Source organism: Tursiops truncatus, chromosome 11 (assembly GCF_011762595.2).
Source record: "Tursiops truncatus isolate mTurTru1 chromosome 11, mTurTru1.mat.Y, whole genome shotgun sequence".
NCBI lineage: Eukaryota > Metazoa > Chordata > Mammalia > Artiodactyla > Delphinidae > Tursiops > Tursiops truncatus.
In genome coordinates, this window is record NC_047044.1 from 56,020,784 (window position 1) to 56,034,406 (window position 13,623).

At 41.4% G+C, this 13,623-nt stretch overlaps 1 pseudogene; it reads left to right on the top strand.

Annotated features, from left to right (window-relative positions):
• The first annotated feature begins 10,267 nt into the window (after positions 1 to 10,267).
• On the top strand, positions 10,268 to 12,079 carry LOC117314199 (germ cell-less protein-like 1 pseudogene; annotated as a pseudogene).
• Positions 12,080 to 13,623: the final 1,544 nt, after the last annotated feature.

The following is a 13,623-nucleotide window of genomic DNA, read 5'->3' on the forward strand; positions in this document are numbered from 1 at the left end:
CTTTGTTCAGTTAAAAATGAACATGTCTCCTGATGAAATGACAGCCCCTTATATGATCCCAGTACTTAATCACTGTTAAATACAAATTGCAGTGCTGAGGGCTTAAAAGTTGCATAGCTTTTACTTTTGGATCTTCAACCTCTCATATACTTATTTTCTCAGATTTCCTGATTTAAAAATGACATGAGATAGATTCAGTCATTAGCCACAAATTAAAGATTTGCCACAAGGTACTTCAGCCCCGTGTAGGCTAAAATTCTGGCCGGCTATTTATGGGATTCATCTTTAAAGTCAACAATCCAGCCTCGAGAGGCACTTGGTTGCTGTGCCATTGTTTAAACAATTATTTGGGTGCTTGCGGTGGTGGTGATGTGTCAAATACTGTTCCTAATTATAAAAATCCTATCCTTGGATCCATGTGTACCCAGGTAACATTATTTTCTTCTTTAGGCACGTTCTCTTAAATATTACCAAATGCACAATCACATACAATTACGGATTAAACTTTTGGAACAAGTAGCTGGGATCGTTTGGTGCTAATAGCAGCCAAAGCCGAGATTTGTGTTATACAGAGCAGGAAACTGTGAGCACTTTCATCAGATCTATTTATCGTTCAGCTTAGTTTGTAGTCTTTATTCTGGGTGAATTAATAATAACCCTTTAGAATCACAGAGGACCTTTCTTATGAGAATACAAAGCATTCTCTCATACCTTCTCTAATTCATTTTGCAACAACCCCGTAAAGCAGGAAGGGTCAGGTATTCAGACAGGAAACCAAAGCAGACGCTAAATGACTTTCCCCGGGACATATGGTTAGCCACAGACAGAGCCGTAACAAGAATGTGAGTCCCTTGACATCAGGGTCAGCATGGATGCCATCGGAGTGGTGATTCTCAAAGGAGGATCTGTGAAGGCTCTCAGCTTATCCACAGGCTGGGGGCTATGAAGTCAAAAACATGTCCATTCACTGTTACTATTAATTCTATACAATGAATGTCCGGGATGTGACAATGGCTGTAATATGGTTGCTGGTGTGAGGACTCCTGTCTTTAAAAAAACATATAAAACAACCCTCTCCCTGAGCCCTTCTTCTTGCGCTACTACTCTACTATTCAATTTCACTCCTTTTCTCCTTCCTTCCTTCCTTCCTTTTCTCCCCCATCAAGAACAGGACTGAGACACACAGGCTGCAATCCTGGCACAACTTCAAACTAATAATTTAAAATCTTTGTTCAACACTTATTTAGTATGGAATGGGAGACACCAATTTTCTAATAGTAAAAGTATTCTAGAAAAACAGATACACTTAATAATTCACATCAGCTGACCGACATGGGTTTCATTTTTTTCTCCGGTCGTATTTTTGCAATAATTTTTCAAATAACGACTTCTTGGGAAAGGATTTGAAATGTAAGCAATAAAATAAATCACTTGCTCCCTGTAAACAGCACCCCGCCCGTGCATTATTCAGGCTCAGAATTTAGCTGACTGTGACTGCTGAATTCAAAGACCAGTCAGCTTTCATATGTATGCTACAATAGTACTAAACACACACACACCAGAGATTGATTAGCATATATGAGGGAAAGTTCTAATTTTTCACTTTTCACTGGAGGGCACAGTCTACTTTGGTGAGAGGAGAACGGGACCAGTTTTCATTCTGCTTATTCTGTAAAGAGCCCTGAGTACAGCCTTGAAATCACTGGCACCATATTTCTGATTGTTTCCCCAGAACTGTACATCTGCAGCCCTAACCCTTCTCAGAGCTCCAGGCTCACTTTCTAATTGCCTGATTGCAAAATCCCTGTGCAGGTCACTTCTCCACATCAAATTCCATAGGTCCAAATCAACTCAACATTTCTCCTCCAAAATCCTCCAGTTTATGTCTTGAGACTCAAAAAAATATTTCTTTCATGGAAATCTCCTTCTGCATTTCTATAGTCACTAACTTTCGTTTGTTGACTTATTCATTCAATAGTTCATTCAGGAGTCCCTAGGCACTATTCTAGGCACTAGGAAACCAGAGACCCTTAGGAAATTACCTAATGAGCAATGATAGTTACAATCCCCAGATTATAATTATTACAGCGTTACACCCTGGCTCTGTTACCTCATCCCCGAACAAATGCAATAATCCTTTCCAGGTCCGTTTTCTTCTTCCCCAGATCTATCCATCCTATTCCATCCATTTAATCTATCTTAATACCCTATAGCTGCATTACTTTTCTTAAAAATTCTCTCCTCAAAAACAGTCTGTGAATTTCTATAGCCAATGAAATAGCCCACATTAGGGTCCTTGGCAACCTGGGCAGGGTGTCGTAGAGAACAGAGCCCTCACCTGCGCCTGGGGGACCAGGTTTCAAGACTGGCCCCCAACGCTGATGCGAGAGTGACAGAGCCCTTTACCACCCCGTGCCTCAGTCGCCTCACTTGTAAATGAGAAGATCAGATTAAAAACGTATTCATGTCTAAAATCCTTTCCACTTCTGAAATGTTATGCTTCAGTCGATGAATGTGCTCCAGCTAGTAGAAAACATGTTTTTCCCATGCAGGTCGTGTTCCTCTGCCCCAGTGTCCTGACTCTAAAATACCCATCTTTACTCTTCTTCTTCTCTCCCATTAAAAACCATGCACATTCCACATGGTTTTGTTCGAATGTCACCCTTTAATCCGTGGGCTACGAGTGAGATCCTCATTTGAACTCTCCTATGACTTTGTACATACCACTTTCTTAAATCAAGTATGCTGTAATTGAAGTGACTTTAAAGTTCACACACTATACGTCAGATGTAAAGAAATGTTATTCAATCACAAGCCTCTATTGTCTTTGAATAGCGATGGAAAAAAATACCTTATCTGGGTAACAGAGTCAATTTTTGTTTAAAGCTTATTCTCTTGCAGTTTAGCTAGGTGTATTTGGGGTACATGTTTTCACAGTTATCTCACACCTCTATATCTTAGTCTTTCTCTCCCAGTAGCTTCTGAGCAACAAGAGATTCCTAGAAAACATCATGGTGGCAGGGGTGAGAGGTCCCTGTCACCTGCGCAGTCCTCAGCTCCTCACTGGTCTCACTGAGCCATGTCACCTCACTTGACCATTGGATGAATTCCTCTTTGCCTGCTGCATCTCCTGGTACTCCCCTGGCCCGTATGCATCTGCTACTGATGCCCAGAGGGCCCACCATGGCTCCCGACCCAACACTGCCCATTTGACCTTGTCCTGCCCTGACATTAGGTCTCCTTGCTTCCCCTTCTGGGCCTGGGCATTTCTGCATCTCCCCATGACACACATGGGCTGCAGGCTGCAGGGGACCAGGGGTGGGAGGGGCTCCATCTCAAGTGCTCTACAGACTGAACACACACAATCATTTCTGCTCTACTGGAGTTGCTCCATGTTATTGTGGGACAAGAGTTGCAGAGCAGCAAAAAGTTATAGACATTAAAATTATCCAATTACTTCACTCATTCTGCTTTATGTTTACTAATTTGAGACTATGCTTTATTCTTCCTACTAGAAGAAACCTGTCTTCAAATTGTGGTTTACTCTTCTCTGTATCCTTCTCCATAAACTAACCCTAGAAATTTGCAAGTCTTCTGCCATATTTTTCTATCAATTTATTAGATGTTGATTTCTCTTTTTTCTTATAGAAGAGAAAAGGAAAGCAGGTATACAGAACAGACGGGATTAAGAAAATGGATTTAAATTCTTTCTGTGCTTTATAGCTAGGAATTATGAATATTTATCACAGAAGACAAATTTGACAATTAGAAGAAATTTCACTAAAGTGAATGAATTACAGTGTTTATATGATATGGAGGATTTAAAAGCCAGTATAATCTTATATCATATTTACAGAAGTATCATGTCCAAGCCTAAGAAAGTTTATTAGTTATTATTTGTATGCTAGTTACAGAAAAATGTGCTACATGGCTTTATACAAAACGGCTCTTATTGTCTCATGCAACAAGCAGTATTGTAATGGCAGCCCATGGAGGATATGCCAGCTCAGAGATAGTAACTAGGAACCAGGTCTTTTTTATTCTCCAACATCAGCATCCTTGCTACCTCCTCAAAGTCATATGAGGGATGCTACACTTCCAGGTATCTTCTCCTCATCCTAGACAAGAGAAGGATAAAGCGTTCTCTCCCTAGAAGACGTTCGCCTTTTCGTTCAGGAAAAAATGTTCTTCCTAGAGACTGTAACTGAGCAGGACTCTATGGGGCCTTCCCAGGAAAGGACCACCCCCCCACCCATGACCTCCTTTTCCCTCTTTTTTGTAGAAAAATTTTAGCCTCCTAGGGCTTCCCCGAGTTACAAAGAACAAATTTAATCAGAGAAGTGAGAAAATGCAAAAACAAAGGAAAACAGTCAAGCAAGACAAAATAATAATAGCTTAGCCATTAAACAAAGTCAAGGAACTTTAGTTCCTCCTCAAGGGCTATAGATAATATTCTGAGCCATATCCTTGAGCTGTTCTTCAGATACTGAAAGCCTCACAAGGTGGAAGTTAACTGCATGCTGACCAAAAGCAAGTAGACACCAAACCAGTTGGAGCTAGAAGGTCGATGATGTTGACTTCTGAAACACCACCCTGTTCCCTGTTACCTCACCACCAACCAAGCAGAAGAATGCCTAGGAGCTGATCACACACCCTACAAACCCCCTCCCTCACCCTGTATCAAAATCCTTTCCCTGAAAGCCATTGAGGAATTCAGGCCTTTTGAGCATTAGCTGCCTGGACTCCTTGCTTGGTGCCCTGCAATAAATGCTGCACTTTCCTTCAACACTAGCCAATGTCAGTAGATTGGCTTTACTGCACCCAGGTGAGTGGACCCAACTTTGGTTTGGTAATAAGACTTCTACTTACATATCATTAGCTAAGAATATTCTTCAGGTCCTCTCCATCTCCTCATAACTGGAAGAGAGTCAGGGACAGTGAGTGCTTTAATTTTCCTGCCTTGAAAAAAAACACAGGAGAAAAGAAGATTGTGAAAAGAAGGCACTCAATTTTGAGTACCATCTTTAACAAGAAATAGATGACAGAACAGCTCTTGCTGAAGAGAGAAATATTTAGCCTCAAGAATAGGAAACTGTATAAAAAAACAATGCCTGTCTTGAAATATTTGAAGGGCTATTATGAGAAGGAGACTTGTTTGTGTTGTTCAAAAAAGCAGATCCAGAATCAATAGGTGGGTCTTACTGGAGAACATTTCCTTCTTTACCTTAGTCAGAACACATTTGTTTTCAAGAAAATAAACCTAATCAAATTAGATTAAGGTGAAAGTACAATTGACCCTTGAACAACATGTGTTTGAACTGCATAAGTCCACTTATACGTGGATTTTTGTTGTTGAAGTATAGCTGATTTATAATAATGTTACATTAGTTTAAAGTGTACCACACAGTGATTCAGTATTTTTACAGATTAGCGCATTGTTTTTCAGTAGTACATATTACAGTGCTACACGATCCAAGCTTGGTTGAATCTGAGGATGCAGAACCACAGATAAGGAGGAACTGCTTCTATGGAGGAACAGTATATACGAAGGGCTGACTATAAATTACAAGTGGATTATGTGGATTTTCAACTCCTTGGAGGGTCGGTGCCCCTAACTCCCACATTGTTCTAGGATCAACTTAGTTAATGACAATAACACAGAGGAATATCATGGAGCATGAGGTACAGCAGGTATCACAGGACCTCAAAGCCATCAGTCATTATCTCTCTCTCCCCTTCCTTCCCTTCTCCTCTCCTCTCCTCTCCTTCTCTCAGTCTTCCTCTCTGTCTGTCTGTCTCCATTTCTCTCTGTCTCTCTGCCTCTCTCTCACACGTGCACATGGCCTTTCATATCTGCTCCACTTTGCACTGTTGCAGTATTGCTCTCTCTCTGCACACAGCACACCAGTTCTCTGCTAAACTCATTTCTTACTCAGGGCCCACCTCAGGTATCCCAAAAGGATGAATTCCTATAGTTTAAAAAGTTGGTTTCTGGTCTTGATTTCAAATTTCTAAGAGGACAATATCTCACTGAACCAGCGAAAGTCATATGTTTACCCCTGGTTCTATCAAATGTAATCAAGAAAAACAAGGATCCATGGGACATGGGGCTATCCTTACTTAAACTGTGACAAGGCAAATTCTCTAAGAAGACTTGGAGATAGAGAAGAAATCATGGACATATCAAGTAAATATTCCCATGTCTGCCCTCTGTCATTCATCTTCCTCTCTACTGTCAAATTAATCTTTCTGAAAGACAGTTTCATTTATATCATGTATTCACCTATTCACAAACTTTCCATGACTAGACTGTCTATAAAATATCACCTGGCACTCAAGGTTCTTTGCAATGTAGTCCCAATGCACTTTTCTAATTTGATTTTTTACTACTCCCCTCTCTTGCTCCAATCAAAGACAGAGAGGTCTTCTACCCTTTCCCCTGTACTTTGGGTGACCACACATGCGGTTTGCCCGGGACAGTCCCAGTTTGTTCTGTTGCTTAGGTACAATTATTATTACAATTATTAAAAGTGCCCCATTTTTAGTCTCTAATACGCCCTGATTTAGATGATAGAGGAATGATCCTCCTACCTAGAGGCCCATCCCCTCATCAACTTCAAGTTGCCAAAGCTTCACTATTCCTCAACATCCAGGAAAAATGCCAACTTATTTTTACACAAAGCCTTCTCCAACCTAAGAAGGTCAAAATAATGCCTCTTTCCTCTTAACTCCTTTAGTATTTTATTTGCTTCTTCTCTTTATTATCCTTGACACTTCCTATATTTTATCATAATTGAAATTTCTGATTGCCCTTGTGCTCATTTGGAGGATCCAGATGAAAAATTATACAATTACTTTGCTTTTGTTAGGATGTAAAACCAAGAAATGTGTTCAGTCGACCAAGGTGGTTTATCATGCTGCAGAAATGCACCTGGAAAGCACTAAGAAAACAAAATCGCATGGATGAGTGAAATCAACTCAAAATCAAATTTTAACATTAACTCAGTGGCTGCTCTAGGAAACTGAAACAAAATCCCTTTGTTGTGTGTGTCTTAACTTCACTGTCAGGCTCCAGTTAGCTCCAGAGAAAGGCTGATATATCAACAACAGAGGTGGCAGGGCTGGGCATGGTGGCAATTCTGGGTACAGTTCTTGCACTCAACCACCTCAGACTCTCTTACCCCTTTCCTGGTGTCTGATGGTAAAGTCATAGAGTCAGGCTCTCAGGGCAGACAGGCCTGGGTCAAACCTCAGCTTTGTCACTTCTAGCTCTATGTCCGGGGCCAGTTACTCATTCTCTTGGAAGCCTTGGTTTCCCCATCCATAAAATAGAGTTTGACAGTGCAGATCCCATAGAGAGGTTTTGAGGACTAAAAGAGATAATGGGTGTAATCTGCTTTGCACAGTATGATTCTCTAATTATATTTTTATCATTATATGGTTCAAAGTCTATGAAACATGTATCCCTGAGCACCCATGGAATTATTGCCAGGATATCATAAAGTTACATATACACCAAGCACTGCTGACAGTTGAGTAAATGATATGTCTCACATGCATAAGTGCCATTATTTTTTGAAATATTAGAATTAATACAATAAGAAATAAACTTAAAGTATTCTGAATGCAGCAATTATTATTATTTACTTTATCAGTAGAGACTAACAGTGTTAACTGGATCAGATGACTGGCCATGAGAGTTTTAGATGTTAAAAGTGACTCCATATTTGAAAAGGGTGGTAGCTCCTGCATTCACTTTCCAATTCCTGATAGACCCTTTCAAAGGAGAATTTTCCACTTCTCCAGGTCTTTGTGACCAGCTATTCTCCATGACACACATAGCTGGCTCCACTGGCTTCTGCAGGGCTGGGGCACTGAGCCTGGGCCAGCACCTGTGTGTAGCCAAGTGTTCTGGAATCTTACAGTGGATGTGAGGGTGGGGATTACTTGCCCATGACTTGAGAGACAGGAACTGAAAATGTAATCAGGCAAAGAGCCTCTAGGAAGTGCCAATCAAATTCCCAGATATTTATGCAAATGTGTTATCAATTAAAAGTTGTTGGGCAGGAAGGGAAAGTTCAGGTACAAACTTAAGGAGATGCAACTTAGGGGACCCTGGAGAGACAATGTTCAAAGCAGAGGCCCTGGTAAGCAGATATCTGCCTCAACTCTCTATTGGAGGTAAGAGCATCTAAAATCTACATGGGCAAGTGAACACAGTTCAGCTATTACAGTGTCATTTTTTCACGAAAACATATTATACCCTCAACTTGAGGGTCAGTACTTTATGTACAAACGTAAAGTCTGACTCAAATTTATACCTCGTGTAATATCTAGAAGAGTGTCTTGCACATATTAGGTGTTCAAGAGCTGTCTCCTATTAGCATCATTCAGCCTTGGAAGAGGCTTCCCTCTCTGATGATACACATTACATCCTTCGTGGTATTTAAGCAATGTCTCATAAACAATTGTGTACTGGGGAGATCTTCAAGATGGTGGAGAAGAAAGATGTGGAGATCAACTTCCTCCCCACAAATACATCAAAAATACATCTACATGTGGAACAACTCCTACAGAACACCTACTAAACACTGGCAAAAGACCTCAGACTTCCCAAAAGATTTTTTTTTTCCTTTTTCTCTTTTTGTGAGTGTGTATGTGTATGTTTCTTTGTGTGATTTTGTCTGTATAGCTTTGCTTTTACCATTTGTCCTAGGGTTCTGTCTGTCTGTTGTTTGTATAGTTTTTAGTGCTTACTATCATTGGTGGATTTGTTTTTTGGTTTGGCTGCTCTCTTCTTTCTTTTTTATTTTCTTTTTTTATTACTTTTTAATTTTTTTTAATTTTAATAATTTTTTCTAGTTTTTTTTTTTTTTGCGGTACGCGGGCCTCTCACTGTTGTGGCCTCTCCTGTTGCAGAGCACAGGCTCCAGACGCACAGGCTCAGCGGCCATGGTTCATGGGCCTAGCTGTTCCGTGGCATGTGGGATCTTCCTGGACCGGGGCATGAACCTGTGTCCCCTGCATCGGCAGGCAGACTCTCAACCACTGCACCACGAGGGAAGCCCTCTAGTTTTTATTTTAATAACTTTATTGTTTTTTTCCTTCCTTTCTTTCTTTTTTTCTCCTTTTTCTTTTGAGCAATGTGGCTGACAGGGGCTTGGTGGTCCAGCCGCGTGTCAGCCCTGTGTCTCTGAGGAGGGGGAGCCGCCTTCGGGACATTGGTCCACCAGAGACCTCCGAGCTCCACGTAATATCAAACGGTGAAAGTGCGCCCAGAGACCTCCATCTCAATGCTAAGACCCAGCTCCACTCAACAACCAGCAAGCTACAGTGCTGGACACCCTATGCCAAACAACTAGCAAGACAGGAACACTACCCCACCCTTAGCTGAGAAGCTGCCTAAAATCATAATAAGGTCACAGACACCCCAAAACACACCACCGGACACAGTCCTACCCACCAGAAAGACAAGATCCAGCCTCATCCACCAGAACACAGGCACCAGTCCCCTCCACCAGGAAGCCTACACAACCCACTGAACCAACCTTAGCCACTGGGGCAGATGCCAAAAACAATGGGAACTACCCCTGCAGCCTGCAAAAAGGAGACCCCAAACACAATAAGTTAAGCAAAATGAGAAGATAGAGAAATGCACAGCAGATGAAGGAGCAAGGTAAAAACGTACCAGACCAAACAAATGAAGAGGAAATAGGCAGTCTACCTGAAAAAGAATTCAGAGTAATGATAGGAAAGATGATCCAAAATCTTGGAAACAGAACGGAGAAAATACATGAAACGTTTAACAAGGGCCTAGAAGAACTAAAGAGCAAACAAACAATGATGAACACGATAAATGAAATTAAAAATTCTCTAGAAGGAATGAATAGCAGAATAACTGAGGCAGAAGAACGGATAAGTGACCTGGAAGATAAAATAGTGGAAATAACTACTGCAGAGCAGAATAAAGAAAAAAGAATGGAAAGAATTGAGGACAGTCTCAGAGACCTCTGGGACAACATTAAACACACCAACAGTGGGGACAAGGTCCTGAGGTCCGCGCGCGCTGCGCGGCCAGAGGCAGCAGGCATGGCGGAGGATGGAGGCGGTAGTGTCCAATGCAACAGTCGGGGTTGCCCATGAGAAGGTGGCGGTGTAGGCACACAGGCTACGTGGAGGCCGGCAGTGGTGGCCGGGCCATGGCGGGAGACCGTTTTCGCTGGGCTCCCTGAGGTGCGCTCCCTGAAGTCTCGGCGAGCCGTGACCCATGGGCTCGTTGAGCAGCCGAGTGCTGTGCCACCCGGGGTGAGCCCGAGCCCAGCAGGAGCCCGGTTCTGGGGCGGGGGGCTCGGCCTGGAGGCCGGAGAGTGGTGGCGACGCAGCCGCCCACGGCTTCTGTTACCGTCCGGGCAGCCGTAAGCGCAAGCGGAGCAGAGGGGCCTTCTGCTACTGTCACCCCGATTCTGAGACAGACGAGGATGAGCAGGAAGGGGACGGGCAGCAGCGACTCCTCAACACCCCTCGAAGGAAAAAATTGAAGAGTACGTCCAAATATATTTATCAAACATTATTTTTAAATGGTGAAAACAGTGGCATTAAGATTTGTGCTCTAGGAGAGGAATGGAGCTTACACAAAATATATTTATGTCAATCTGGCTACTTTTCTAGTATGTTTGGTGGTTCATGGAAGGAGTCCAGCATGAATATTATTGAACTGGAGATTCCAGACCAGAATATTGATATAGAAGCACTGCAGGTGGCATTTGGGTCACTGTATCCAGATGATGTCTTAATAAAGCCCAGTCCAGTTATTGCCATTTTGGCAGCAGCTTGTATGCTACAGTTGGATGGTTTAATACAGCAGTGTGGTGAGACGATGAAGGAAACAGTTAATGTGAAAACCGTATGTGGCTATTACACATCAGCAGGGACCTATGGACTGGACTCTGTAAAGAAAAAGTGCCTTGAATGGCTTCTAAACAATCCGATGACTCACCAGAATGTTGAACTTTTTAAAGAACTCAGTATAAATGTCATGAAACAACTCATTGGTTCATCTAACTTATTTGTGATGCAAGTGGAGATGGATGTATACACAGCCCTTAAAAAGTGGATGTTCCTTCAACTTGTGCCTTCTTGGAATGGATCTTTTTTTTTTTTTTTTTTTTTTTTTTTTGCGGTACGCGGGCCTCTCACCGCTGTGGCCCCTCCCGCTACGAAGCACAGGCTCCAGACGCGCAGGCTCAGCGGCCATGGCTCACGGGCCCAGCCGCTCCGCGGCATGTGGGATCCTCCCGGACCGGGGCACGAACCCGCGTCCTCTGCATCTGCAGGCAGACTCCCAACCACTGCGCCACCAGGGAAGCCCTGGAATGGATCTTTAAAACAGCTTTTGACTGAAACAGATGTCTGGTTTTCTAAGAGGAGAAAAGATTTTGAAGGTATGACCTTCCTTGAAACTGAGCAAGGAAAACCATTTGTGTCAGTATTCAGACATTTAAGGTTACAGTATATTATCAGTGATTTGGCCTCCACGAGAATTATCGAACAAGATTCTCCAGTACCTTCAGAATGGCTATCTTCTGTGTATAAACAGCAGTGGCTTGCTATGCTCTGGGCAGAACAAGACAGTGAGGTGGGGCCTCAAGAAATCAATAAAGAAGAGCTAGAGGGAAATAGCATGAGGTGTGGTAGAAAGCTTGCCAAAGATGGTGAATACTGCTGGCGGTGGACATGTTTTAACTTCGGCTTTGACCTGCTTGTAACTTACACCAATCGATACATCATTTTCAAACGCAAGACACTGAATCAGCCATGTAGTGGATCTGTCAGTTTACAACGTTGAAGGAGCATAACATTTAGATTACGTTTGGCTTCTTTTGATAGTAGTGGAAAACTAATACGGAGTAGAACAACTGGCTATCAAATACTTACACTTGAAAAGGACCAAGAACAAGTAGTGATGAACTTGGACAGCAGGCTTCTGATCTTCCCTTTATATATCTGCTGTAACTTCCTGTATATATCGCCAGAAAAAAGAACTGAAAATAATCCTCATCCAGAAAATCCAGAAAACTGAGGATCTCATCAGTTGGAAACAGTAGCAGTTTGTAAACTTTTCTGGCCAGCTTTAATTTAACGGCCCTGCAGATATTCACATCTGAGGTGACTAACAGTGACAAAGGCCTTATGAACTGTTCAGATAATACAGAAGACTATTCTTATCCTCATTACATTTCTATGCATATATAAAAAAACATTTTAAAGCCAAGAAAATATCTGTCAAACCGTTTGTTATAAAGATGTCGACCCATGCTTTTTAATTTGGCATCAGTAGAAAATTGCCGTAGGTAAATTTCACATTTCTCTGCAACCAAATATAGAGTTAATTTTTACCTTGAACTTTGATCCTACCTAATGTTAGTGAACCTCAATTATCCATCTGTAAGTTTTATTTTTATTTGGCTAAAAGAATGCCAAAGGAATAATTTGGCCAATTATAAATGCTGTTTCAGTTGGTGTGTTTAAAGCTGTCCTTTAATTTTTTCAACTTCTCTTTATGATTCCTCCTCCTAGTCGAATATTCTTCCAATCTATATATGTTTTTAATCATTAAATATTTTTTCATGGTAAAAAAAAACAAAAAACCAACATTCGAATTATAGGGGTCCCAGAAGAAGAAGAGAAAAAGAAAGGGGCTGAGAAAATATTTGAAGACATTATAGTTGAAAACTTCCCTAATATGGGAAAGGAAACAATCAAGTCCAGGAAGCTCAGAGAGCCCCATACAGGATAAATCCAGGGAGAGACATGCCAAGACACAAATTAATCAAACTATCAAAAATTAAAGAAAAAATATTAAAAGCAGCAAGGGAAAAGAAACAAATAACATAGAGGGAATCCCCATAAGGTTAACAGCTGATCTTTCAGCAGAAACTCTGCAAGCCAGAAGGGAGTGGCAGGACATATTTAGAGTGATGAAAGGGAAAAACCTACAACAAAGATTACTCTACCCAGGAAAGATATTATTCCGATTCAACAGAGAAATTAAAACCTTTACAAAGAAGCAATTCAGCAATTCTCTCAATAAGAGAATTCAGCACCACCAAACTAGCATTACAACACATGCTAAAGGAACTTCTCTAGGCAGGAAACACAAGAAAAGGAAAGGACCTACAATAACAAACCCAAAACAATTTAGAAAATGGTAATAGGAACATACATATCGATAATTACCTTAAATGTAAATGGATTAAGTGCTCCAACCAAAAGACATAGACTGGCAGAATGGATACAAAAACAAGATCTGTATATATGTTGTCTACAAGAGACCCACTTCAGATCTAGGGACACATAAGACTGAAAGTGAGGGGAAGGAAAAAGATATTCCATGCAAATGGAAATCAAAAGAAAGCTGGAGTAGCAATTCTCATATCGGACAAAATAAACTTTAAAATAAAGACTATTACAAGAGACAAAGAAGGACACTACATAATCATCAAGGGATCAATCCAAATGGAAATATAACAATTGTAAGTATTTACACACCCAACATAGGAGTACCTCAATACATAAGGCAAATGCTAAAGATGCTTTCATGTAAAAGAATGAAATTAGAACACT